We start from the raw sequence: 24,846 nt of genomic DNA on the forward strand, positions 1-24,846 counted from the left end.
GAGTTTTACCACAAGTAGAGAGTGTTCTTACAAGTATGTACTGGAACCGTAAGTATTTCACCTGAGTCATACCGAAGACGCCAGAATAATTAGGTCTCAATTGTAAACATAAGCAGTATAGTCCTCACTTACAGGCTTTCTACACAAATTATAAGCTGTATAAACAAGAATTCCTAATATTTGAAAGCAAATTCAACTGAAAACGCTCCCTAAAGTGCCCGGAGTTGTAAATATTATCAGTTTTCTGGTCATTCCACGGCTTTCCACGGGTAATGTCTGTGATTTAAAACGGCAGGAAATGTAGTTAGAATCTATTTACTTTTATTTCATGTGTATCTTCCAAGTTTCTAATCGTTTCTGGAAACTCTAATTGCGTATTTTAAGATTTTTGCCACAAGTAGAGAGTGTTCTTACAAGTATGTACTGGAACCGTAAGTATTGCACCTGAGTTATATCAAAGACGCCAGAATAATTCGGCCTCAATTGTAAACATAAGCAGTATAGTCCTCACTTACAGGCTTTCTACACAAATTTTAAGCTGTATAAACAAGAATTCCTAATATTTGAAAGCAAATTCAACTGAATACGCTCCCTAAAGTGCATGGAGTTGTAAATATTATCAGTTTTCTGGTCATATCACGGCTTTCCACGGGTAATGTCTGCGATTAAAAACGGCAGGAAATGTAGTAAGAATCTATTTACTTTTATTTCAAGTGTATCTTCCAAGCTTTTAATCATTTCTGGAGACACTAATTGCGTATTATAAGAGTATTACCAAAATTAGAGAGTGTTCTAACAAGTCTGTACTGGAACCGTAAGGATTTCACCTGAGTCATACAAAAGACGCCAGAATAATTCGGCCTCAATTGTAAACATAAGCAGTATAGTCCTCACTTACCGGATTTCTACACAAATTTTAAGCTGTATAAACAAGAATTCCTAATATTTGAAAGCAAATTCAACTGAAATCGCTCCCTAAAGTGCCCGGAGTTGTAAATATTATCAGTTTTCTGGTCATTTCACGGCTTTCCACGGGTAATGTCTGTGATTAAAAACGGCAGGATATGTAGTTAGAATCTATTTACTTTTATTTCAAGTGTATCTTCCAAGTTTCTAATAGTTTCTGGAAACTCTAATTGCGTATTTTAAGAGTTTTACCACAAGTAGAGTGTGTTCTTACAAGTATGTACTGGAACCGTAAGGATTTCACCTGAGTCATACCAAAGACGCCAGAATAATTTGGCCTCAATTGTAAACATAAGCAGTATAGTCCTCACTTACCGGCTTTCTACACAAATTTTAAGCTGTATAAACAAGAATTCCTAATATTTGAAAGCAAATTCAACTGAAAACGCTCCCTAAAGTGCCCGGAGTTGTAAATATTATCAGTTTTCCGGTCATTTCACGGCTTTACACGGGTAATGTATGTGATTAAAAACGGCAGGAAATGTAGTAAGAATCTATTTACTTTTATTTCAAGTGTATCTTCCAAGATTTTAATCATTTCTGGAGACTCTAATTGCGTATTATAAGAGTATTACCACAATTAGAGAGTGTTCTTACAAGTCTGTACTGGAACCGGAAGGATTTCACCTGAGTCATACAAAAGACGCTAGAATAATTCGGCCTCAATTTTAAACATAAGCAGTATAGTCCTCAATTACAGCCTTTCTACACAAATTTTGAGCTGTATAAACAAGAATTCCTAATATTATAAAGAAAATTCAAGTGAAAACGCTCCCTAAAGTGCTCGGAGTTGTAAATATTATCAGTTTTCTGGTCATTCCACGGCTTTCCACTGGTAATGTCTGTGATTAAGAACGGCAGGAAATGTAGTAAGAATCTATTTACTTTTATTTCAAGTGTATCTTCCAAGTTTTTAATCATTTCTGGAAACTCTAATTGCGTATTATAAGAGTATTACCACAATTCGAGAGTGTTCTAACAAGTCTGTACTGGAACCGTAAGGATTTCACCTGAGTCACACAAAAGACGACAGAATAATTCGGTCTCAATTGTAAACATAAGCAGTATAGTCCTCACTTACCGGCTTTCTACACAAATTTTAAGCTGTATAAACAAGAATTCCTAATATTTGAAAGCAAATTCAACTGAAAACGCTCCCTAAAGTGCCCGGAGTTGTAAATATTATCAGTTTTCTGGTCATTCCACGGCTTTCCACGGGTAATGTCTGTGATTAAAAACGGCAGGAAATGTAGTTAGAATCTATTTACTTTTATTTCATGTGTATCTTCCAAGTTTCTAATCGTTTCTGGAAACTCTAATTGCGTATTTTAAGAGTTTTACCACAAGTAGAGAGTGTTCTTACAAGTATGTACTGGAACCGTAAGTATTTCACCTGAGTCATACCGAAGACGCCAGAATAATTAGGTCTCAATTGTAAACATAAGCAGTATAGTCCTCACTTACAGGCTTTCTACACAAATTATAAGCTGTATAAACAAGAATTCCTAATATTTGAAAGCAAATTCAACTGAAAACGCTCCCTAAAGTGCCCGGAGTTGTAAATATTATCAGTTTTCTGGTCATTCCACGGCTTTCCACGGGTAATGTCTGTGATTAAAAACGGCAGGAAATGTAGTTAGAATCTATTTACTTTTATTTCATGTGTATCTTCCAAGTTTCTAATCGTTTCTGGAAACTCTAATTGCGTATTTTAAGATTTTTGCCACAAGTAGAGAGTGTTCTTACAAGTATGTACTGGAACCGTAAGTATTTCACCTGAGTTATATCAAAGACGCCAGAATAATTCGGCCTCAATTGTAAACATAAGCAGTATAGTCCTCACTTACAGGCTTTCTACACAAATTTTAAGCTGTATAAACAAGAATTCCTAATATTTGAAAGCAAATTCAACTGAATACGCTCCCTAAAGTGCATGGAGTTGTAAATATTATCAGTTTTCTGGTCATATCACGGCTTTCCACGGGTAATGTCTGCGATTAAAAACGGCAGGAAATGTAGTAAGAATCTATTTACTTTTATTTCAAGTGTATCTTCCAAGCTTTTAATCATTTCTGGAGACACTAATTGCGTATTATAAGAGTATTACCAAAATTAGAGAGTGTTCTAACAAGTCTGTACTGGAACCGTAAGGATTTCACCTGAGTCATACAAAAGACGCCAGAATAATTCGGCCTCAATTGTAAACATAAGCAGTATAGTCCTCACTTACCGGCTTTCTACACAAATTTTAAGCTGTATAAACAAGAATTCCTAATATTTGAAAGCAAATTCAACTGAAATCGCTCCCTAAAGTGCCCGGAGTTGTAAATATTATCAGTTTTCTGGTCATTTCACGGCTTTCCACGGGTAATGTCTGTGATTAAAAACGGCAGGATATGTAGTTAGAATCTATTTACTTTTATTTCAAGTGTATCTTCCAAGTTTCTAATAGTTTCTGGAAACTCTAATTGCGTATTTTAAGAGTTTTACCACAAGTAGAGTGTGTTCTTACAAGTATGTACTGGAACCGTAAGGATTTCACCTGAGTCATACCAAAGACGCCAGAATAATTTGGCCTCAATTGTAAACATAAGCAGTATAGTCCTCACTTACCGGCTTTCTACACAAATTTTAAGCTGTATAAACAAGAATTCCTAATATTTGAAAGCAAATTCAACTGAAAACGCTCCCTAAAGTGCCCGGAGTTGTAAATATTATCAGTTTTCCGGTCATTTCACGGCTTTACACGGGTAATGTATGTGATTAAAAACGGCAGGAAATGTAGTAAGAATCTATTTACTTTTATTTCAAGTGTATCTTCCAAGATTTTAATCATTTCTGGAGACTCTAATTGCGTATTATAAGAGTATTACCACAATTAGAGAGTGTTCTTACAAGTCTGTACTGGAACCGGAAGGATTTCACCTGAGTCATACAAAAGACGCTAGAATAATTCGGCCTCAATTTTAAACATAAGCAGTATAGTCCTCAATTACAGCCTTTCTACACAAATTTTGAGCTGTATAAACAAGAATTCCTAATATTATAAAGAAAATTCAAGTGAAAACGCTCCCTAAAGTGCTCGGAGTTGTAAATATTATCAGTTTTCTGGTCATTCCACGGCTTTCCACTGGTAATGTCTGTGATTAAGAACGGCAGGAAATGTAGTAAGAATCTATTTACTTTTATTTCAAGTGTATCTTCCAAGTTTTTAATCATTTCTGGAAACTCTAATTGCGTATTATAAGAGTATTACCACAATTCGAGAGTGTTCTAACAAGTCTGTACTGGAACCGTAAGGATTTCACCTGAGTCACACAAAAGACGACAGAATAATTCGGTCTCAATTGTAAACATAAGCAGTATAGTCCTCACTTACCGGCTTTCTACACAAATTTTAAGCTGTATAAACAAGAATTCCTAATATTTGAAAGCAAATTCAACTGAAAACGCTCCCTAAAGTGCCCGGAGTTGTAAATATTATCAGTTTTCTGGTCATTCCACGGCTTTCCACGGGTAATGTCTGTGATTAAAAACGGCAGGAAATGTAGTTAGAATCTATTTACTTTTATTTCATGTGTATCTTCCAAGTTTCTAATCGTTTCTGGAAACTCTAATTGCGTATTTTAAGAGTTTTACCACAAGTAGAGAGTGTTCTTACAAGTATGTACTGGAACCGTAAGTATTTCACCTGAGTCATACCGAAGACGCCAGAATAATTAGGTCTCAATTGTAAACATAAGCAGTATAGTCCTCACTTACAGGCTTTCTACACAAATTATAAGCTGTATAAACAAGAATTCCTAATATTTGAAAGCAAATTCAACTGAAAACGCTCCCTAAAGTGCCCGGAGTTGTAAATATTATCAGTTTTCTGGTCATTCCACGGCTTTCCACGGGTAATGTCTGTGATTAAAAACGGCAGGAAATGTAGTTAGAATCTATTTACTTTTATTTCATGTGTATCTTCCAAGTTTCTAATCGTTTCTGGAAACTCTAATTGCGTATTTTAAGATTTTTGCCACAAGTAGAGAGTGTTCTTACAAGTATGTACTGGAACCGTAAGAATTTCACCTGAGTTATATCAAAGACGCCAGAATAATTCGGCCTCAATTGTAAACATAAGCAGTATAGTCCTCACTTACAGGCTTTCTACACAAATTTTAAGCTGTATAAACAAGAATTCCTAATATTTGAAAGCAAATTCAACTGAATACGCTCCCTAAAGTGCATGGAGTTGTAAATATTATCAGTTTTCTGGTCATATCACGGCTTTCCACGGGTAATGTCTGCGATTAAAAACGGCAGGAAATGTAGTAAGAATCTATTTACTTTTATTTCAAGTGTATCTTCCAAGCTTTTAATCATTTCTGGAGACACTAATTGCGTATTATAAGAGTATTACCAAAATTAGAGAGTGTTCTAACAAGTCTGTACTGGAACCGTAAGGATTTCACCTGAGTCATACAAAAGACGCCAGAATAATTCGGCCTCAATTGTAAACATAAGCAGTATAGTCCTCACTTACCGGCTTTCTACACAAATTTTAAGCTGTATAAACAAGAATTCCTAATATTTGAAAGCAAATTCAACTGAAATCGCTCCCTAAAGTGCCCGGAGTTGTAAATATTATCAGTTTTCTGGTCATTTCACGGCTTTCCACGGGTAATGTCTGTGATTAAAAACGGCAGGATATGTAGTTAGAATCTATTTACTTTTATTTCAAGTGTATCTTCCAAGTTTCTAATAGTTTCTGGAAACTCTAATTGCGTATTTTAAGAGTTTTACCACAAGTAGAGTGTGTTCTTACAAGTATGTACTGGAACCGTAAGGATTTCACCTGAGTCATACCAAAGACGCCAGAATAATTTGGCCTCAATTGTAAACATAAGCAGTATAGTCCTCACTTACCGGCTTTCTACACAAATTTTAAGCTGTATAAACAAGAATTCCTAATATTTGAAAGCAAATTCAACTGAAAACGCTCCCTAAAGTGCCCGGAGTTGTAAATATTATCAGTTTTCCGGTCATTTCACGGCTTTACACGGGTAATGTATGTGATTAAAAACGGCAGGAAATGTAGTAAGAATCTATTTACTTTTATTTCAAGTGTATCTTCCAAGATTTTAATCATTTCTGGAGACTCTAATTGCGTATTATAAGAGTATTACCACAATTAGAGAGTGTTCTTACAAGTCTGTACTGGAACCGGAAGGATTTCACCTGAGTCATACAAAAGACGCTAGAATAATTCGGCCTCAATTTTAAACATAAGCAGTATAGTCCTCAATTACAGCCTTTCTACACAAATTTTGAGCTGTATAAACAAGAATTCCTAATATTATAAAGAAAATTCAAGTGAAAACGCTCCCTAAAGTGCTCGGAGTTGTAAATATTATCAGTTTTCTGGTCATTCCACGGCTTTCCACTGGTAATGTCTGTGATTAAGAACGGCAGGAAATGTAGTAAGAATCTATTTACTTTTATTTCAAGTGTATCTTCCAAGTTTTTAATCATTTCTGGAAACTCTAATTGCGTATTATAAGAGTATTACCACAATTCGAGAGTGTTCTAACAAGTCTGTACTGGAACCGTAAGGATTTCACCTGAGTCACACAAAAGACGACAGAATAATTCGGTCTCAATTGTAAACATAAGCAGTATAGTCCTCACTTACCGGCTTTCTACACAAATTTTAAGCTGTATAAACAAGAATTCCTAATATTTGAAAGCAAATTCAACTGAAAACGCTCCCTAAAGTGCCCGGAGTTGTAAATATTATCAGTTTTCTGGTCATTCCACGGCTTTCCACGGGTAATGTCTGTGATTAAAAACGGCAGGAAATGTAGTTAGAATCTATTTACTTTTATTTCATGTGTATCTTCCAAGTTTCTAATCGTTTCTGGAAACTCTAATTGCGTATTTTAAGAGTTTTACCACAAGTAGAGAGTGTTCTTACAAGTATGTACTGGAACCGTAAGTATTTCACCTGAGTCATACCGAAGACGCCAGAATAATTAGGTCTCAATTGTAAACATATGCAGTATAGTCCTCACTTACAGGCTTTCTACACAAATTATAAGCTGTATAAACAAGAATTCCTAATATTTGAAAGCAAATTCAACTGAAAACGCTCCCTAAAGTGCCCGGAGTTGTAAATATTATCAGTTTTCTGGTCATTCCACGGCTTTCCACGGGTAATGTCTGTGATTAAAAACGGCAGGAAATGTAGTTAGAATCTATTTACTTTTATTTCATGTGTATCTTCCAAGTTTCTAATCGTTTCTGGAAACTCTAATTGCGTATTTTAAGATTTTTGCCACAAGTAGAGAGTGTTCTTACAAGTATGTACTGGAACCGTAAGTATTTCACCTGAGTTATATCAAAGACGCCAGAATAATTCGGCCTCAATTGTAAACATAAGCAGTATAGTCCTCACTTACAGGCTTTCTACACAAATTTTAAGCTGTATAAACAAGAATTCCTAATATTTGAAAGCAAATTCAACTGAATACGCTCCCTAAAGTGCATGGAGTTGTAAATATTATCAGTTTTCTGGTCATATCACGGCTTTCCACGGGTAATGTCTGCGATTAAAAACGGCAGGAAATGTAGTAAGAATCTATTTACTTTTATTTCAAGTGTATCTTCCAAGCTTTTAATCATTTCTGGAGACACTAATTGCGTATTATAAGAGTATTACCAAAATTAGAGAGTGTTCTAACAAGTCTGTACTGGAACCGTAAGGATTTCACCTGAGTCATACAAAAGACGCCAGAATAATTCGGCCTCAATTGTAAACATAAGCAGTATAGTCCTCACTTACCGGCTTTCTACACAAATTTTAAGCTGTATAAACAAGAATTCCTAATATTTGAAAGCAAATTCAACTGAAATCGCTCCCTAAAGTGCCCGGAGTTGTAAATATTATCAGTTTTCTGGTCATTTCACGGCTTTCCACGGGTAATGTCTGTGATTAAAAACGGCAGGATATGTAGTTAGAATCTATTTACTTTTATTTCAAGTGTATCTTCCAAGTTTCTAATCGTTTCTGGAAACTCTAATTGCGTATTTTAAGAGTTTTACCACAAGTAGAGTGTGTTCTTACAAGTATGTACTGGAACCGTAAGGATTTCACCTGAGTCATACCAAAGACGCCAGAATAATTCGGCCTCAATTGTAAACATAAGCAGTATAGTCCTCACTTACCGGCTTTCTACACAAATTTTAAGCTGTATAAACAAGAATTCCTAATATTTGAAAGCAAATTCAACTGAAAACGCTCCCTAAAGTGCCCGGAGTTGTAAATATTATCAGTTTTCCGGTCATTTCACGGCTTTACACGGGTAATGTCTGTGATTAAAAACGGCAGGAAATGTAGTAAGAATCTATTTACTTTTATTTCAAGTGTATCTTCCAAGATTTTAATCATTTCTGGAGACTCTAATTGCGTATTATAAGAGTATTACCACAATTAGAGAGTGTTCTTACAAGTCTGTACTGGAACCGGAAGGATTTCACCTGAGTCATACAAAAGACGCTAGAATAATTCGGCCTCAATTTTAAACATAAGCAGTATAGTCCTCAATTACAGCCTTTCTACACAAATTTTGAGCTGTATAAACAAGAATTCCTAATATTATAAAGAAAATTCAAGTGAAAACGCTCCCTAAAGTGCTCGGAGTTGTAAATATTATCAGTTTTCTGGTCATTCCACGGCTTTCCACTGGTAATGTCTGTGATTAAGAACGGCAGGAAATGTAGTAAGAATCTATTTACTTTTATTTCAAGTGTATCTTCCAAGATTTTAATCATTTCTGGAAACTCTAATTGCGTATTATAAGAGTATTACCACAATTCGAGAGTGTTCTAACAAGTCTGTACTGGAACCGTAAGGATTTCACCTGAGTCATACAAAAGACGACAGAATAATTCGGGCTCAATTGTAAACATAAGCAGTATAGTCCTCAATTACAGCCTTTCTACACAAATTTTGAGCTGTATAAACAAGAATTCCTAATATTATAAAGAAAATTCAAGTGAAAACGCTCCCTAAAGTGCCCGGAGTTGTAAATATTATCAGTTTTCTGTTCATTCCACGGCTTTCCACGGGTAATGTCTGTGATTAAGAACGGCAGGAAATGTAGTAAGAATCTATTTACTTTTATTTCAAGTCTATCTTCCAAGTTTTTAATCTTTTCTGGAAACTCTAATAGCGTATTATAAGAGTATTATCACAATTAGAGAGTGTTCTAACAAGTCTGTACTGGAACCGTAAGGATTTCACCTGAGTCATACAATAGACGCCAGAATAATTCGGCCTCAATTGTAAACATAAGCAGTATAGTCCTCACTTACCGGCTTTCTACACAAATTTTAAGCTGTATAAACAAGAATTCCTAATATTTGAAAGCAAATTCAACTGAAAACGCTCCCTAAAGTGCTCGGAGTTGTAAATATTATCAGTTTTCTGGTCATTCCACGGCTTTCCACGGGTAATGTCTGTGATTAAAAACGGCAGGAAATGTAGTTAGAATCTATTTACTTTTATTTCATGTGTATCTTCCAAGTTTCTAATCGTTTCTGGAAACTCTAATTGCGTATTTTAAGAGTTTTACCACAAGTAGAGTGTGTTCTTACAAGTATGTACTGGAACCGTAAGTATTTCACCTGAGTCATACCGAAGACGCCAGAATAATTAGGCCTCAATTGTAAACATAAGCAGTATAGTCCTCACTTACAGGCTTTCTATACAAATTATAAGCTGTATAAACAAGAATTCCTAATATTTGAAAGCAAATTCAACTGAATACGCTCCCTAAAGTGCCCGGAGTTGTAAATATTATAAGTTTTCTGGTCATTCCACGGCTTTCCACGGGTAATGTCTGTGATTAAAAACGGCAGGAAATGTAGTTAGAATCTATTTACTTTTATTTCATGTGTATCTTCCAAGTTTCTAATCGTTTCTGGAAACTCTAATTGCGTATTTTAAGAGTTTTGCCACAAGTAGAGAGTGTTCTTACAAGTATGTACTGGAACCGTAAGTATTTCACCTGAGTTATACCAAAGACGCCAGAATAATTCGGCCTCAATTGTAAACATAAGCAGTATAGTCCTCACTTACAGGCTTTCTACACAAATTTTAAGCTGTATAAACAAGAATTCCTAATATTTGAAAGCAAATTCAACTGAATACGCTCCCTAAAGTGCCCGGAGTTGTAAATATTATCAGTTTTCTGGTCATATCACGGCTTTCCACGGGTAATGTCTGCGATTAAAAACGGCAGGAAATGTAGTAAGAATCTATTTACTTTTATTTCAAGTGTATCTTCCAAGCTTTTAATCATTTCTGGAGACACTAATTGCGTATTATAAGAGTATTACCAAAATTAGAGAGTGTTCTAACAAGTCTGTACTGGAACCGTAAGGATTTCACCTGAGTCATACAATAGACGCCAGAATAATTCGGCCTCAATTGTAAACATAAGTAGTATAGTCCTCACTTACCGGCTTTCTACACAAATTTTAAGCTGTATAAACAAGAATTCCTAATATTTGAAAGCAAATTCAACTGAAAACGCTCCCTAAAGTGCCCGGAGTTGTAAATATTATCAGTTTTCTGGTCATTTCACGGCTTTCCACTGGTAATGTCTGTGATTAAAAACGGCAGGAAATGTAGTAAGAATCTATTTACTTTTATTTCAAGTGTATATCTCAAGATTTTAGTCATTTCTGGAGACTCTAATTGCGTATTATAAGAGTATTACCACAATTAGAGAGTGTTCTTACAAGTCTGTACTGGAACCGGAAGGATTTCACCTGAGTCATACAAAAGACGCTAGAATAATTCGGCCTCAATTTTAAACATAAGCAGTATAGTCCTCAATTACAGCCTTTCTACACAAATTTTGAGCTGTATAAACAAGAATTCCTAATATTATAAAGAAAATTCAAGTGAAAACGCTCCCTAAAGTGCTCGGAGTTGTTAATATTATCACTTTTCTGGTCATTCCACGGCTTTCCACTGGTAATGTCTGTGATTAAGAACGGCAGGAAATGTAGTAAGAATCTATTTACTTTTATTTCAAGTGTATCTTCCAAGTTTTTAATCATTTCTGGAAACTCTAATTGCGTATTATAAGAGTATTACCACAATTCGAGAGTGTTCTAACAAGTCTCTACTGGAACCGTAAGGATTTCACCTGAGTCATACTAAAGACGCCAGAATAATTCGGCCTCAATTGTAAACATAAGAAGTATAGTCCTCACTTACCGGCTTTCTACACAAATTTTAAGCTGTATAAACAAGAATTCCTAATATTTGAAAGCAAATTCAACTGAAAACGCTCCCTAAAGTGCCCGGAGTTGTAAATATTATCAGTTTTCTGGTCATTCCACGGCTTTCCACGGGTAATGTCTGTGATTAAAAACGGCAGGAAATGTAGTTAGAATCTATTTACTTTTATTTCATGTGTATCTTCCAAGTTTCTAATCGTTTCTGGAAACTCTAATTGCGTATTTTAAGAGTTTTACCACAAGTAGAGAGTGTTCTTACAAGTATGTACTGGAACCGTAAGTATTTCACCTGAGTCATACCAAAGACGCAAGAATAATTAGGCCTCAATTGTAAACATAAGCAGTATAGTCCTCACTTACAGGCTTTCTACACAAATTTTAAGCTGTATAAACAAGAATTCCTAATATTTGAAAGCAAATTCAACTGAAAACGCTCCCTAAAGTGCCCGGAGTTGTAAATATTATCAGTTTTCCGGTCATTTCACGGCTTTCCACGGGTAATGTCTGCGATTAAAAACGGCAGGAAATGTAGTAAGAATCTATTTACTTTTATTTCAAGTGTATCTTCCAAGATTTTAATCATTTCTGGAGACTCTAATTGCGTATTATAAGAGTATTACCACAATTAGAGAGTGTTCTTACAAGTCTGTACTGGAACCGGAAGGATTTCACCTGAGTCATACAAAAGACGCTAGAATAATTCGGCCTCAATTTTAAACATAAGCAGTATAGTCCTCAATTACAGCCTTTCTACACAAATTTTGAGCTGTATAAACAAGAATTCCTAATATTTGAAAGCAAATTCAAGTGAAAACGCTGCCTAAAGTGCTCGGAGTTGTAAATATTATCAGTTTTCTGGTCATTCCACGGCTTTCCACTGTTAATGTCTGTGATTAAGAACGGCAGGAAATGTAGTAAGAATCTATTTACTTTTATTTCAAGTGTATCTTCCAAGTTTTTAATCATTTCTGGAAACTCTAATTGCGTATTATAAGAGTATTATCACAATTAGAGAGTGTTCTAACAAGTCTGTACTGGAACCGTAAGGATTTCACCTGAGTCATACAAAAGACTACAGAATAATTCGGCCTCAATTGTAAACATAAGCAGTATAGTCCTCACTTACCGGCTTTCTACACAAATTTTAAGCTGTATAAACAAGAATTCCTAATATTTGAAAACAAATTCAACTGAAAACGCTCCCTAAAGTGCTCGGAGTTGTAAATATTATCAGTTTTCTGGTCATTCCACGGCTTTCCATGGGTAATGTCTGTGATTAAAAACGGCAGGAAATGTAGTTAGAATCTATTTACTTTTATTTCATGTGTATCTTCCAAGTTTCTAATCGTTTCTGGAAACTCTAATTGCGTATTTTAAGAGTTTTACCACAAGTAGAGAGTGTTCTTACAAGTATGTACTGGAACCGTAAGTATTTCACCTGAGTCATACCGAAGACGCCAGAATAATTAGGCCTCAATTGTAAACATAAGCAGTATAGTCCTCACTTACAGGCTTTCTATACAAATTATAAGCTGTATAAACAAGAATTCCTAATATTTGAAAGCAAATTCAACTGAATACGCTCCCTAAAGTGCCCGGAGTTGTAAATATTATCAGTTTTCTGGTCATTCCACGGCTTTCCACGGGTAATGTCTGTGATTAAAAACGGCAGGAAATGTAGTTAGAATCTATTTACTTTTATTTCATGTGTATCTTCCAAGTTTCTAATCGTTTCTGGAAACTCTAATTGCGTATTTTAAGAGTTTTGCCACAAGTAGAGAGTGTTCTTACAAGTATGTACTGGAACCGTAAGTATTTCACCTGAGTTATACCAAAGACGCCAGAAAATTCGGCCTCAATTGTAAACATAAGCAGTATAGTCCTCACTTACAGGCTTTCTACACAAATTTTAAGCTGTATAAACAAGAATTCCTAATATTTGAAAGCAAATTCAACTGAATACGCTCCCTAAAGTGCCCGGAGTTGTAAATATTATCAGTTTTCTGGTCATATCACGGCTTTCCACGGGTAATGTCTGCGATTAAAAACGGCAGGAAATGTAGTAAGAATCTATTTACTTTTATTTCAAGTGTATCTTCCAAGCTTTTAATCATTTCTGGAGACACTAATTGCGTATTATAAGAGTATTACCAAAATTAGAGAGTGTTCTAACAAGTCTGTACTGGAACCGTAAGGATTTCACCTGAGTCATACAAAAGACGCCAGAATAATTCGGCCTCAATTGTACACATAAGCAGTATAGTCCTCACTTACCGGCTTTCTACACAAATTTTAAGCTGTATAAACAAGAATTCCTAATATTTCAAAGCAAATTCAACTGAAAACGCTCCCTAAAGTGCCCGGAATTGTAAATATTATCAGTTTTCTGGTCATTCCACGGCTTTCCACGGGTAATGTCTGTGATTAAAAACGGCAGGAAATGTAGTTAGAATCTATTTACTTTTCTTTCATGTGTATCTTCCAAGTTTCTAATCGTTTCTGGAAACTCTAATTGCGTATTTTAAGAGTTTTGCCACAAGTAGAGAGTGTTCTTACAAGTATGTACTGGAACCGTAAGTATTTCACCTGAGTTATACCAAAGACGCCAGAATAATTCGGCCTCAATTGTAAACATAAGCAGTATAGTCCTCACTTACAGGATTTCTACACAAATTTTAAGCTGTATAAACAAGAATTCCTAATATTTGAAAGCAAATTCAACTGAATACGCTCCCTAAAGTGCCCGGATTTGTAAATATTATCAGTTTTCTGGTCATATCACGGCTTTCCACGGGTAATGTCTGCGATTAAAAACGGCAGGAAATGTAGTAAGAATCTATTTACTTTTATTTCAAGTGTATCTTCCAAGCTTTTAATCATTTCTGGAGACACTAATTGCGTATTATAAGAGTATTACCAAAATTAGAGAGTGTTCTAACAAGTCTGTACTGGAACCGTAAGGATTTCACCTGAGTCATACAAAAGACGCCAGAATAATTCGGCCTCAGTTGTAAACATAAGCAGTATAGTCCTCACTTACCGGCTTTCTACACAAATTTTAAGCTGTTTAAACAAGAATTCCTAATATTTGAAAGCAAATTCAAGTGAAAACGCTCCCTAAAGTGCCCGGAGTTGTAAATATTATCAGTTTTCTGGTCATTTCACGGCTTTCCACGGGTAATGTCTGTGATTAAAAACGGCAGGATATGTAGTTAGAATCTATTTACTTTTATTTCAAGTATATCTTCCAAGTTTCTAATCGTTTCTGGAAACTCTAATTGCGTATTTTAAGAGTTTTACCACAAGTAGAGTGTGTTCTTACAACTATGTACTGGAACCGTAAGGATTTCACCTGAGTCATACCAAAGACGCCAGAATAATTAGGCCTCAATTGTAAACATAAGCAGTATAGTCCTCACTTACCGGCTTTCTACACAAATTTTAAGCTGTATAAACAAGAATTCCTAATATTTGAAAGCAATTTCAACTGAAAACGCTCCCTAAAGTGCCCGGAGTTGTAAATATTATCAGTTTTCCGGTCATTTCACGGCTTTCCACGGGTAATGTCTGTGATTAAAAACGGCAGGAAATGTAGTAAGAATCTATTTACTTTTATTTCAAGTGTATCTTCCAAGATTTTAATCATTTCTGTAGACTCTAATTGCGTATTATAAGAGTATTACCACAATTAGAGAGTGTTCTTACAAGTCTGTACTGGAACCGGAAGGATTTCACCTGAGTCATACAAAAGACGCTAGAATAATTCGGCCTCAATTATAAACATAAGCAGTATAGTCCTCAATTACAGCCTTTCTACACAAATTTTGAGCTGTATAAACAAGAATTCCTAATATTATAAAGAAAATTCAATTGAAAACGCTCCCTAAAGTGCTCGGAGTTGTAAATATTATCAGTTTTCTGGTCATTCCACGGCTTTCCACTGGTAATGTCTGTGATTAAGAACGGCAGGAAATGTAGTAAGAATCTATTTACTTTTATTTCAAGTGTATCTTCCAAGTTTTTAATCATTTCTGGAAACTCTAATTGCGTATTATAACAGTATTACCACAATTAGAGAGTGTTCTAACAAGTCTGTACTGGAACCGTAAGGATTTCACCTGAGTCATACAAAAGACGCCAGAATAATTCGGCCTCAATTGTAAACATAAGCAGTATAGTCCTCACTTACCGGCTTTCTACACAAATTTTAAGCTGTATAAACAAGAATTCCTAATATTTGAAAGCAAATTCAAGTGAAAACGCTCCGTAAAGTGCCCGGAGTTGTAAATATTATCAGTTTTCTGGTCATTTCACGGCTTTCCACTGGTAATGTCTGTGATTAAAAACGGCAGGATATGTAGTTAGAATCTATTTACTTTTATTTCAAGTGTATCTTCCAAGTTTCTAATCGTTTCTGGAAACTCTAATTGCGTATTTTAAGAGTTTTACCACAAGTAGAGTGTGTTCTTACAAGTATGTACTGGAACCGTAAGGATTTCACCTGAGTCATACCAAAGACGCCAGAATAATGCGGCCTCAATTGTAAACATAAGCAGTATAGTCCTCACTTACCGGCTTTCTACACAAATTTTAAGCTGTATAAACAAGAATTCCTAATATTTGAAAGCAAATTCAACTGAAAACGCTCCCTAAAGTGCCCGGAGTTGTAAATATTATCAGTTTTCCGGTCATTTCACGGTTTACACGGGTAATGTTTGTGATTAAAAACGGCAGGAAATGTAGTAAGAATCTATTTACTTTTATTTCAAGTGTATCTTCCAAGTTTTTAATCATTTCTGGAAACTCTAATTGCGTATTTTAAGAGTTTTCCCACAATTAGAGAGTGTTCTTACAAGTCTGTACTAGAACCATAAGGATTTTACCTGAGTATACCAAGATGACAGAATAATTAGGCCTCAATTGTAAACAGAAGCAGTATAGTCCTCACTTACAGGCTTTCTACACAAATTTTAAGCTGTATAAACAAGAATTCCTAATATTTGAAAGCAAATTCAACTGAAAACGCTCCCTAAAGTGCCCGGAGTTGTAAATATTATCAGTTTTCCGGTCATTTCACGGCTTTCCACGGGTAATGTCTGTGATTAAAAACAGCAGGAAATGTAGTAAGAATCTATTTACTTTTATTTCAAGTGTATCTTCCAAGATTTTAATCATTTCTGGAGACTCTAATTGCGTATTATAAGAGTATTACCACAATTAGAGAGTGTTCTTACAAGTCTGTACTGGAACCGGAAGGATTTCACCTGAGTCATACAAAAGACGCTAGAATAATTCGGCCTCAATTTTAAACATAAGCAGTATAGTCCTCAATTAGAGCCTTTCTACACAAATTTTGAGCTGTATAAACAAGAATTCCTAATATTATAAAGAAAATTCAAGTGAAAACGCTCCCTAAAGTGCTCGGAGTTGTAAATATTATCAGTTTTCTGGTCATTCTACGGCTTTCCACTGGTAATGTCTGTGATTAAGAACGGCAGGAAATGTAGTAGGAATCTATTTACTTTTATTTCAAGTGTATCTTCCAAGTTTTTAATCATTTCTGGAAACTCTAATTGCGTATTATAAGAGTATTACCACAATTCGAGAGTGTTCTAACAAGTCTGTACTGGAACTGTAAGGATTTCACCTGAGTCATACAAAAGACGCCAGAATAATTCGGCCTCAATTGTAAACATAAGCAGTATCGTCCTCACTTACAGGCTTTCTACACAAATTATAAGCTGTATAAACAAGAATTCCTAATATTTGAAAGCAAATTCAACTGAAAACGCTCCCTAAAGTGCCCGGAGTTGTAAATATTATCAGTTTTCTGGTCATTACACGGCTTTCCACGGGTAATGTCTGTGATTAAAAACGGCAGGAAATGTAGTTAGAATCTATTTACTTTTATTTCATGTGTATCTTCCAAGTTTCTAATCGTTTCTGGAAACTCTAATTGCGTATTTTAAGAGTTTTGCCACAAGTAGAGAGTGTTCTTACAAGTATGTACTGGAACCGTAAGTATTTCACCTGATTTATACCAAAGACGCCAGAATAATTCGGCCTCAATTGTAAACATAAGCAGTATAGTCCTCACTTACAGGCTTTCTACACAAATTTTAAGCTGTATAAACAAGAATTCCTAATATTTGAAAGTAAATTCAACTGAATACGCTCCCTAAAGTGCCCGGATTTGTAAATATTATCAGTTTTCTGGTCATAAAACGGCTTTCCACGGGTAATGTCTGCGATTAAAAATGGCAGGAAATGTAGTAAGAATCTATTTACTTTTATTTCAAGTGTATCTTCCAAGCTTTTAATCATTTCTGGAGACACTAATTGCGTATTATAAGAGTATTACCAAAATTAGAGAGTGTTCTAACAAGTCTGTACTGGAACCGTAAGGATTTCACCTGAGTCATACAAAAGACGCCAGAATAATTCGGCCTCAGTTGTAAACATAAGCAGTATAGTCCGCACTTACCGGCTTTCTACACAAATTTTAAGCTGTTTAAACAAGAATTCCTAATATTTGAAAGCAAATTCAAGTGAAAACGCTCCCTAAAGTGCCCGGAGTTGTAAATATTATCAGTTTTCTGGTCATTTCACGGCTTTCCACGGGTAATGTCTGTGATTAAAAACGGCAGGATATGTAGTTAGAATCTATTTACTTTTATTTCAAGTATATCTTCCAAGTTTCTAATCGTTTCTGGAAACTCTAATTGCGTATTTTAAGAGTTTTACCACAAGTAGAGTGTGTTCTTACAACTATGTACTGGAACTGTAAGGATTTCACCTGAGTCATACCAAAGACGCCAGAATAATTAGGCCTCAATTGTAAACATAAGCAGTATAGTCCTCACTTACCGGCTTTCTACACAAATTTTAAGCTGTATAAACAAGAATTCCTAATATTTGAAAGCAATTTCAACTGAAAACGCTCCCTAAAGTGCCCGGAGTTGTAAATATTATAAGTTTTCCGGTCATTTCACGGCTTTCCACGGGTAATGTCTGTGATTAAAAACGGCAGGAAATGTAGTAAGAATCTATTTACTTTTATTTCAAGTGTATCTTCCAAGATTTTAATCATTTCTGTAGACTCTAATTGCGTATTATAAGAGTATTACCACAATTAGAGAGTGTTCTTACAAGTCTGTACTGGAACCGGAAGGATTTCACCTGAGTCATACAAAAGACGCTAGAATAATTCGGCCTCAATTATAAACATAAGCAGTATAGTCCTCACTTACAGGCTTTCTACACAAATTTTAAGCTGTATAAACAAGAATTCCTAATATTATAAAGAAAATTCAATTGAAAACGCTCCCTAAAGTGCTCGGAGTTGTAAATATTATCAGTTTTCTGGTCATTCCACGGCTTTCCACTGGTAATGTCTGTGATTAAGAACGGCAGGAAATGTAGTAAGAATCTATTTACTTTTATTTCAAGTGTATCTTCCAAGTTTTAATCATTTCTGGAAACTCTAATTGCGTATTATAACAGTATTACCACAATTAGAGAGTGTTCTAACAAGTCTGTACTGGAACCGTAAGGATTTCACCTGAGTCATACAAAAGACGCCAGAATAATTCGGCCTCAATTGTAAACATAAGCAGTATAGTCCTCACTTACCGGCTTTCTACACAAATTTTAAGCTGTATAAACAAGAATTCCTAATATTTGAAAGCAAATTCAACTGAAAACGCTCCCTAAAGTGCCCGGAGTTGTAAATATTATCAGTTTTCTGGTCATTCCACGGCTTTCCACGGGTAATGTCTGTGATTAAAAACGGCAGGATATGTAGTTAGAATCTATTTACTTTTATTTCATGTGTATCTTCCAAGTTTCTAATCGTTTCTGGAAACTCTAATTGCGTATTTTAAGAGTTTTACCACAAGTTGAGAGTGTTCTTACAAGTATGTACTGGAACCGTAAGTATTTCACCTGAGTCATACCAAAGACGCCAGAATAATTCGGCCTCAATTGTAAACATAAGCAGTATAGTCCTCACTTACAGGCTTTCTACACAAATTATAAGCTGTATAAACAAGAATTCCTAATATCTGAAAGCAAATTCAACTGAAAACGCTCCCTAAAGTGCCCGGAGTTGTAAATATTATCAGTTTTCTGGTCATTACACGGCTTTCCACGGGTAATGTCTGTGATTAAAAACGGCAGGAAATGTAGTTAGAATCTATTTACTTTTATTTCATGTGTATCTTCCAAGTTTCTAATCGTTTCTGGAAACTCTAATTGCGTATTTTAAGAGTTTTGCCACAAGTAGAGAGTGTTCTTACAAGTATGTACTGGAACCGTAAGTATTTCACCTGAGTTATACCAAAGACGCCAGAATAATTCGGCCTCAATTGTAAACATAAGCAGTATAGTCCTCACTTACAGGCTTTCTACACAAATTTTAAGCTGTATAAACAAGAATTCCTAATATTTGAAAGCAAATTCAACTGAATACGCTCCCTAAAGTGCCCGGATTTGTAAATATTATCAGTTTTCTGGTCATAAAACGGCTTTCCACGGGTAATGTCTGCGATTAAAAATGGCAGGAAATGTAGTAAGAATCTATTTACTTTTATTTCAAGTGTATCTTCCAAGCTTTTAATCATTTCTGGAGACACTAATTGCGTATTATAAGAGTATTACCAAAATTAGAGAGTGTTCTAACAAGTCTGTACTGGAACCGTAAGGATTTCACCTGAGTCATACAAAAGACGCCAGAATAATTCGGCCTCAGTTGTAAACATAAGCAGTATAGTCCGCACTTACCGGCTTTCTACACAAATTTTAAGCTGTTTAAACAAGAATTCCTAATATTTGAAAGCAAATTCAAGTGAAAACGCTCCCTAAAGTGCCCGGAGTTGTAAATATTATCAGTTTTCTGGTCATTTCACGGCTTTCCACGGGTAATGTCTGTGATTAAAAACGGCAGGATATGTAGTTAGAATCTATTTACTTTTATTTCAAGTATATCTTCCAAGTTTCTAATCGTTTCTGGAAACTCTAATTGCGTATTTTAAGAGTTTTACCACAAGTAGAGTGTGTTCTTACAACTATGTACTGGAACTGTAAGGATTTCACCTGAGTCATACCAAAGACGCCAGAATAATTAGGCCTCAATTGTAAACATAAGCAGTATAGTCCTCACTTACCGGCTTTCTACACAAATTTTAAGCTGTATAAACAAGAATTCCTAATATTTGAAAGCAATTTCAACTGAAAACGCTCCCTAAAGTGCCCGGAGTTGTAAATATTATAAGTTTTCCGGTCATTTCACGGCTTTCCACGGGTAATGTCTGTGATTAAAAACGGCAGGAAATGTAGTAAGAATCTATTTACTTTTATTTCAAGTGTATCTTCCAAGATTTTAATCATTTCTGTAGACTCTAATTGCGTATTATAAGAGTATTACCACAATTAGAGAGTGTTCTTACAAGTCTGTACTGGAACCGGAAGGATTTCACCTGAGTCATACAAAAGACGCTAGAATAATTCGGCCTCAATTATAAACATAAGCAGTATAGTCCTCACTTACAGGCTTTCTACACAAATTTTAAGCTGTATAAACAAGAATTCCTAATATTATAAAGAAAATTCAATTGAAAACGCTCCCTAAAGTGCTCGGAGTTGTAAATATTATCAGTTTTCTGGTCATTCCACGGCTTTCCACTGGTAATGTCTGTGATTAAGAACGGCAGGAAATGTAGTAAGAATCTATTTACTTTTATTTCAAGTGTATCTTCCAAGTTTTAATCATTTCTGGAAACTCTAATTGCGTATTATAACAGTATTACCACAATTAGAGAGTGTTCTAACAAGTCTGTACTGGAACCGTAAGGATTTCACCTGAGTCATACAAAAGACGCCAGAATAATTCGGCCTCAATTGTAAACATAAGCAGTATAGTCCTCACTTACCGGCTTTCTACACAAATTTTAAGCTGTATAAACAAGAATTCCTAATATTTGAAAGCAAATTCAACTGAAAACGCTCCCTAAAGTGCCCGGAGTTGTAAATATTATCAGTTTTCTGGTCATTCCACGGCTTTCCACGGGTAATGTCTGTGATTAAAAACGGCAGGATATGTAGTTAGAATCTATTTACTTTTATTTCATGTGTATCTTCCAAGTTTCTAATCGTTTCTGGAAACTCTAATTGCGTATTTTAAGAGTTTCACCACAAGTAGAGAGTGTTCTTACAAGTATGTACTGGAACCGTAAGTATTTCACCTGAGTCATACCAAAGACGCCAGAATAATTCGGCCTCAATTGTAAACATAAGCAGTATAGTCCTCACTTACAGGCTTTCTACACAAATTATAAGCTGTATAAACAAGAATTCCTAATATTTGAAAGCAAATTCAACTGAAAACGCTCCCTAAAGTGCCCGGAGTTGTAAATATTATCAGTTTTCTGGTCATTCCACGGCTTTCCACGGGTAATGTCTGTGATTAAAAACGGCAGGAAATGTAGTTAGAATCTATTTACTTTTATTTCATGTGTATCTTCCAAGTTTCTAATCGTTTCTGGAAACTCTAATTGCGTATTTTAAGAGTTTTGCCACAAGTAGAGAGTGTTCTTACAAGTATGTACTGGAACCGTAAGTATTTCACCTGAGTTATACCAAAGACGCCAGAATAATTCGGCCTCAATTGTAAACATAAGCAGTATAGTCCTCACTTACAGGCTTTCTACACAAATTTTAAGCTGTATAAACAAGAATTCCTAATATTTGAAAGCAAATTCAACTGAATACGCTCCCTAAAGTGCCCGGATTTGTAAATATTATCAGTTTTCTGGTCATAAAACGGCTTTCCACGGGTAATGTCTGCGATTAAAAACGGCAGGAAATGTAGTAAGAATCTATTTACTTTTATTTCAAGTGTATCTTCCAAGCTTTTAATCATTTCTGGAGACACTAATTGCGTATTATAAGAGTATTACCAAAATTAGAGAGTGTTCTAACAAGTCTGTACTGGAACCGTAAGGATTTCACCTGAGTCATACAGAAGACGCCAGAATAATTCGGCCTCAGTTGTAAACATAAGCAGTATAGTCAGCACTTACCGGCTTTCTACACAAATTTTAAGCTGTTTAAACAAGAATTCCTAATATTTGAAAGCAAATTCAAGTGAAAACGCTCCCTAAAGTGCCCGGAGTTGTAAATATTATCAGTTTTCTGGTCATTTCACGGCTTTCCACGGGTAATGTCTGTGATTAAAAACGGCAGGATATGTAGTTAGAATCTATTTACTTTTATTTCAAGTATATCTTCCAAGTTTCTAATCGTTTCTGGAAACTCTAATTGCGTATTTTAAGAGTTTTACCACAAGTAGAGTGTGTTCTTACAACTATGTACTGGAACCGTAAGGATTTCACCTGAGTCATACCAAAGACGCCAGAATAATTAGGCCTCAATTGTAAACATAAGCAGTATAGTCCTCACTTACCGGCTTTCTACACAAATTTTAAGCTGTATAAACAAGAATTCCTAATATTTGAAAGCAATTTCAACTGAAAACGCTCCCTAAAGTGCCCTGAGTTGTAAATATTATAAGTTTTCCGGTCATTTCACGGCTTTCCACGGGTAATGTCTGTGATTAAAAACGGCAGGAAATGTAGTAAGAATCTATTTACTTTTATTTCAAGTGTATCTTCCAAGATTTTAATCATTTCTGTAGACTCTAATTGCGTATTATAAGAGTATTACCACAATTAGAGAGTGTTCTTACAAGTCTGTACTGGAACCGGAAGGATTTCACCTGAGTCATACAAAAGACGCTAGAATAATTCGGCCTCAATTATAAACATAAGCAGTATAGTCCTCACTTACAGGCTTTCTACACAAATTTTAAGCTGTATAAACAAGAATTCCTAATATTATAAAGAAAATTCAATTGAAAACGCTCCCTAAAGTGCTCGGAGTTGTAAATATTATCAGTTTTCTGGTCATTCCACGGCTTTCCACTGGTAATGTCTGTGATTAAGAACGGCAGGAAATGTAGTAAGAATCTATTTACTTTTATTTCAAGTGTATCTTCCAAGTTTTAATCATTTCTGGAAACTCTAATTGCGTATTATAACAGTATTACCACAATTAGAGAGTGTTCTAACAAGTCTGTACTGGAACCGTAAGGATTTCACCTGAGTCATACAAAAGACGCCAGAATAATTCGGCCTCAATTGTAAACATAAGCAGTATAGTCCTCACTTACCGGCTTTCTACACAAATTTTAAGCTGTATAAACAAGAATTCCTAATATTTGAAAGCAAATTCAACTGAAAACGCTCCCTAAAGTGCCCGGAGTTGTAAATATTATCAGTTTTCTGGTCATTCCACGGCTTTCCACGGGTAATGTCTGTGATTAAAAACGGCAGGATATGTAGTTAGAATCTATTTACTTTTATTTCATGTGTATCTTCCAAGTTTCTAATCGTTTCTGGAAACTCTAATTGCGTATTTTAAGAGTTTTGCCACAAGTAGAGAGTGTTCTTACAAGTATGTACTGGAACCGTAAGTATTTCACCTGAGTTATACCAAAGACGCCAGAATAATTCGGCCTCAATTGTAAACATAAGCAGTATAGTCCTCACTTACAGGCTTTCTACACAAATTTTAAGCTGTATAAACAAGAATTCCTAATATTTGAAAGCAAATTCAACTGAATACGCTCCCTAAAGTGCCCGGAGTTGTAAATATTATCAGTTTTCTGGTCATATCATGGCTTTCCACGGGTAATGTCTGTGATTAAAAACGGCAGGAAATGTAGTAAGAATCTATTTACTTTTATTTCAAGTGTATCTTCCAAGCTTTTAATCATTTCTGGAGACACTAATTGCGTATTATAAGAGTATTACCAAAATTAGAGAGTGTTCTAACAAGTCTGTACTGGAACTGTAAGGATTTCACCTGAGTCATACAAAAGACGCCAGAATAATTCGGCCTCAATTGTAAACATAAGCAGTATAGTCCTCACTTACCGGCTTTCTACACAAATTTTAAGCTGTATAAACAATAATTCCTAATATTTGAAAGCAAATTCAACTGAAAACGCTCCCTAAAGTGCCCGGAGTTGTAAATATTATCAGTTTTCTGGTCATTCCACGGCTTTCCACGGGTAATGTCTGTGATTAAAAACGGCAGGAAATGTAGTTAGAATCTATTTACTTTTATTTCATGTGTATCTTCCAAGTTTCTAATCGTTTCTGGAAACTCTAATTGCGTATTTTAAGAGTTTTGCCACAAGTAGAGAGTGTTCTTACAAGTATGTACTGGAACCGTAAGTATTTCACCTGAGTTATACCAAAGACGCCAGAATAATTCGGCCTCAATTGTAAACATAAGCAGTATAGTCCTCACTTACAGGCTTTCTACACAAATTTTAAGCTGTATAAACAAGAATTCCTAATATTTGAAAGCAAATTCAACTGAATACGCTCCCTAAAGTGCCCGGATTTGTAAATATTATCAGTTTTCTGGTCATAAAACGGCTTTCCACGGGTAATGTCTGCGATTAAAAACGGCAGGAAATGTAGTAAGAATCTATTTACTTTTATTTCAAGTGTATCTTCC

Source organism: Myotis nattereri (genome assembly GCF_964212035.1).
Source record: "Myotis nattereri genome assembly, chromosome: X".
Taxonomy (NCBI): Eukaryota; Metazoa; Chordata; class Mammalia; order Chiroptera; family Vespertilionidae; genus Myotis; species Myotis nattereri.